The 5,598-nt window shown below is 42.0% G+C and overlaps 1 pseudogene; it reads left to right on the plus strand.

The window, feature by feature from the left end:
• Positions 1 to 2,696: 2,696 nt before the first annotated feature.
• Positions 2,697 to 5,360, plus strand: LOC110303904 (annotated as a pseudogene).
• The last annotated feature ends 238 nt before the right edge of the window (positions 5,361 to 5,598 follow it).

A 5,598-nucleotide genomic window follows, 5' to 3' on the forward strand; every position in this document is an offset into this window, starting at 1 on the left:
TAAAGGGAACTGCAACCCTATAGGTGTAACAACAATATGAACTAAACTACCCCGGAACTCTTGACTCTAGCTGCATATGTATCAAAAGATGGCCTAGTCAGCCATCACTGGAAAGAGAGGCCCATTGGTCATGCAAACTTTATATGCCCCAGTACAGGGGAACGCCAGGGCCAAAAAGTGGGAGTGGGTGAGTAGGGGAATGAGGGGGAGGGTGTGGGGGACTTTTGGGATAGCATTGGGAATGTAAATGAGGAAAATACCTAATAAAAATATTAAAAAAGAAAAAAAAAGAATACCTCTGAAAATAGAGAGATTGCCAATGCTCACGGATTGGTAGGATTAATACAGTAAAAATGGCCATCCTACTGAAAGCAATCTACAGATTCAGCAAAATCCCCATCAAAATTCCAACACAATTCTTCACAGACATGGAAAGAGCAGTTCTCAATTTCATGTGGAAAAACAAACAAACAAAAACAGCATAGTGAAAATAATTCTTAACAATAAAGAACTTCTGGGAGAATCACCATCCTTGACCTCAATCTGTACTACAGAGCAATAGTAATAAACACTGCATGGTATTTGCACAGAGACAGACTGGCCCATCAGTGAAATAGAATTGAAGAGCCAGAAATAAACCCATACACTTACAGACAATCTTGGACAAAGAAGCCAAAAATATACAATGAAAGAAAACAAAGCATCTTCAATAAATAGTGGTGGTCTAACTGGCAATCTTTATGTAGAAAAATGAAAATAGATCCATATTTGTCACCTTGGACAAACCTAAAGTCCAAGTGGATCAAGGACCAAAATATTAAACCAAATGAAATGAACTTAATAGAAAAGAAAGTGGGAAAGAGAGTCAAACTAATTGTCATGGAGGGTGGGGGTGGGGTAGGGATTTTTCTGAACAGAACTCCAAAGGCTCAGGCTCTAAGATCAAGAATCGATAAATGGGACCTCATGAAACTGAAAAACTTCTGTAAGGCAAAGCACACTGTCAATAAGACAAATCAGCAACCTACAGATTGGGAGAAAAAAATCTTCACTAATACCACATGTGATAGAGGGCTAATACCCAAAATATATAAGCAACTCAAGAAGATAACCTCAAAAAAAAAATCAAACAACCTAGTCAAAAATGGGATATATAAACAAAATTCACAACAGAGGCATCTCAAATGGCAGAGAAGCACTTAAAGTAATATTCAAAGTCCTGAGTCATCAGGGAAATACAAATCAAAAGGACCCTGAGGTTCTTCCTCACACCAATCAGAATGGCTAAGATCAAAAACTCAGGTGACATCATATGTTGGCAAAAATGTAGAGAAAGAGGAACATCCATTGCTGGTGGGATTGCAAACTGGTACAACCACTCTGAAAATCAATCTGGATGTTTTTCACAAAATTAAGAATGATCTACCTGAAGGCCCAGCTATACTCTTGGGCATATATCCAAATGATGCCCCACCATACCACAGGGACACATGGTCCACTATGTTCAAAGCAGCCTTATTTGTGATGACTAGGAGCTAGAAACAACCCTGATGCCCAGCAAAGGAAGAATGGATACAGAAAATGTGGTTCATTTGCACAATGGAATATGAAGACATCATGATCTCATAATTGCAGGACCCATAGAGAGTTTTGTGGCAACCAGCATATGGACAAAGCTCCAAGATCTTGCACATGTAGATGAGGCATTCCTAACATCTCAGACCAAGCCAATAGGAATCACCTACTGTCAGGACCCCACCCACCCCAAAACTGGATATAAGATCCTATTCAGAAGGAACAAAGGTGTGTGAGAATTACTCCGTTGCTTGAGAACATCTGTCAAAAAAGCTATAACGCTACCGGAGAAGAGAACTGCTCTCCTGAAATGTTTGCCACCAGAAGCTCCCTGCCCTCCTCTCTGTGGCTAGCCAGCTTTCCACCAGCTCAGCCCAGCTGGGCTCAGGGCAGTCAGTATGGTGTTTTGCAGCAACAACAGCAGCAAAAACAATGAGGTGGAGGCAATTCCCCCTCCCTGTTCACACTCTTTCCCCTTCGCTTGAACCCTCCCACCTGGCTGGGCCAGAGATCTCTGTGAATAGCATCCATACTAAGGCCTAGAATGCATGGTATGTACTCACTAATAGGTGAATATTAACCAAAAAAGTACAGAATACTTAGGATACAATCCACAGAACTCAAGAAGGATAACAAGCAGAAGGGCCCAAGTTCGGACTCTTCAGTCCCACTTGGGAAAGAGAAGAAACAATCATGGGAAGCAGAGGGAAGGAGGGACCTGAGTGGGAAAAGGGAGGGGGAGGAGAGAAGGGGAGCATGATTAGGTATTGGGGGAACAGAATAGAAGCCCAGAGAGCCCGCAGAATGAACGTAAATATGCAACCTTTCTGGTGGTGACGCTCTAGAAGTGCCAGAGACCTGGAAGGTAGGAGACTCTTAGGACTCAAATGGAGGGACCTTAGATGAAATGCCCAAAAGGGAGGAGAGGGAACTCGTAGAAATCACCTCCAGTAGAAAGACAGATCATCTAGTGAGAAATGGGGTTGCCATCCCACATCAAAAAATTCTAACCCATAATGGTTCCTGTCTAAAAGAACTGCAAGGACAAAAATGGAGGAGGCCCTGCAGAGCCTGGGAGTGTTGCAGCTTTCATGGCCCACTGTGGAGCTCGGGCCGCAGACATGTCGGGGTTCAGCCCAGAACTTATCGACTACCTGGAAGGGAAAATCTCCTTTGAAGAATTCGAAAGGCGGAGAGAAGAGAGAAAAACCNGAGAGAAGAAAAGTGTTCAGGAAAAAGGAAAATCATCACCCAAAGAAAACCCAGATGACTCTGAAGTTCCATCATGGTCAGGAATTGACTCTGCAAATCCCAGGACAAAGACGCCAATGAAGGAGAAACATCAGATGGGGTGAGGAAGTCAGTTCACAAAGTCTTTGCTTCCATGCTTGGAGAGACTGAAGATGATGAAGAGGAGGAAGAAGAAGAAGAGGAGGAAGAAACAGCAGAGAAAACTACTGCAGGCGATGTATTTGTGTTGGAGATGGTTCTCAACCGTGAAACCAAGAAAATGATGAAAGAGAAGAGGCCTCAGAGTAAACTCCCCAGAGCCCTGAGAGGTTTCATGGGTGAAGCCAATATTCGCTTTGCTCAAGGAGAACATGAAGAAGCCATATTGATGTGCATGGAAATCATAAGACAAGCTCCTTTGGCTTATGAGCCATTCTCTACACTTGTCATGATCAAGGTGACATGGAGAAGTCATTGCAGTTTGAGTTGATTGCTGCACATTTAAATCCCAGTGACAGAGAAGAATGGGTTAGGCTGGCAGAAATGTCTCTGGAACAAGATAACATTAAGCAGGCTATTTTTTGCTATACAAAGGCTCTTAAATATGAACCTACTAATGTGGGAGAGATCAAGCCTTTATGAACAGATGGGTGATCATAAAATGGCCATGGATGGCTATAGGCACATTTTAAATCTTTTGTCTCCATCTGTTGGAGAACATTTTATGTAGTTGACTAGAGATATGGCAAAGAGTTACTATGAAGCCAATGACAGCGCTTCAGCTATAAACATAATTGAAGAAGTTTTCTCAAAACATCAAGGCTTAGTCTCCATGGAAGATGTTAACATAGCAGCTGAATTATATATTTCCAACAAGCAGTATGACAAAGCTTTGGAGGTAATTACAGATTTTTCTGGAATTATCCTAGAAAAGGAAACTTTGGAAGAAGGCATCTCAGAAGAGAATAAAGCTGCTGAGACAGTTACCTGCTCTATACCTGACAGCGTGCCAACAGACGTCACGGTGAAGCTGATGGTCTGCCTCGTACATCTCAACATCCTTGAGCCCCTCAATCTTCTTCTGACAACACTGGTAGAACAGAATCCTGAAGATATGGGTGACCTCTATCTTGATGTTGCTGAAGCTTTTCTGGATGTTGGTGAATATAATTCTGCCCTTGCCCTGCTCAGTGCCCTGGTTTGGCTTCGGCATGCAGAATGTTTAAAGGCCTTGGGCTACATGTCACGTGCTGCTGAAAGCTACAGTGAAGTGGTTGATCTGACTCCACTCCATTTGGATGCAAGAATTTCACTTTCCATCCTTCAGCAGCAGCTAGGCNGTCCTGAGAAAGCTCTGGAAGCACTGAAATTCATGTATGATCCAGACACCTTAGCCCAAGATGCGAATGCTGCACAGCAGGAACTGAAATTACTGCTCCATTGTTCTACTCTATTGTTTTCACAAGGCAAAATGTACGGCTATCTGGATACCTTGCTAACCATGCTCGCTATGCTTTTAAAGGTTGCGATGAATAGAGCCCAAGTTTGTTTGATATCTAGTTCCAAATCTGGAGAAAGACATCTCTACCTTATTAAAGTGTCAAGAGATAAAATATCAGACAACAANGAGCAGGAAACATCAAATTATGATGCAAAAGCAATATTTGCTGTACTCACAAGTGTCTTGCCAAAAGAAGACTGGTGGAACTTTCTCTTAAAGGCCATATATACCTTGAGTGATTTGGCTGGATTCCAAGAAGCTGAATTGCTGGTAGAGTCTTCCCTGGAATATTATTCATTTTATGATCATATACAAAAATGCAAAGAACTAGAATACTTTGGTCTTTCTGCTGCTATTCTGGACAGAAATTTCAGAAAGGCATATGACTATATCAGGGTAATGGTAATGGAAAATGTCAATAAGCCCCAGCTGTGGAATATTTTTAATCAAGTTATCATGCACTCCCAAGATGTAAGACATCATCTATTCTGTCTCCATCTGAGGCTGAAAAACCCAGATAATCATGCTCTGTGCGTTTTAAATGGACACAAGGCATTTATATCAGGTAGTTTCAAACATGCACTTGGACAATATGTCCAAGCCCTTCCATGCCTATCCCAGTGAGCCGCTCTACAATCTCTGCATAGGCCTCACCTTTATTCACATGGCATCTCAGAAGTATGTGCTGAAGAGACATGCTCTGACTGTGCAGGGCTTTTCCTTTCTTAATTGATACCTCAGCATCTGTGGACCTTGCCAGGAATCTTTCTACAATTTGGGCCATGGCCTTCATCAGCTGGGGCTGACACACCTTGCAATCCACTATTACCAGAAGGCTCTGGCACTCCCTCCACTTGTGGTAGACGGTATAGAAGTTGACCAGTTAGATTTATGAAGAGATATTGCCTACAACATGTCTCTCGTTTATCAGAGCAGTGGGAACACTGCAATGGCTCAAAAGTTTTTGTATACCTACTGTGTCATATAAGCAGTGTAATTTATAAGACGATGTATGGACCAGTATCTTCTATTGGGACTTCATTGTTCTTGATGATAAAAAATGGTACTGTCATCACTGCTTGCTACCATTACAACTGCTTTGAAGCAGGGGATGTAGCTCAGCTGTAGACTGCCTGCTTGCTTTATATGTACAAGGCCCCAGATTCAAGCCTTTGGAAAATTTAAACACGACTTTTACTCTGGAATATATGAAAAGTTGCTATTCCTATGAGAATGTACATATTATTCTTTGTTGTTAGCATTCTACAGTAAAATTATTCCAAACACTGAAA

Source organism: Mus caroli, chromosome 10 (assembly GCF_900094665.2).
Source record: "Mus caroli chromosome 10, CAROLI_EIJ_v1.1, whole genome shotgun sequence".
NCBI lineage: Eukaryota > Metazoa > Chordata > Mammalia > Rodentia > Muridae > Mus > Mus caroli.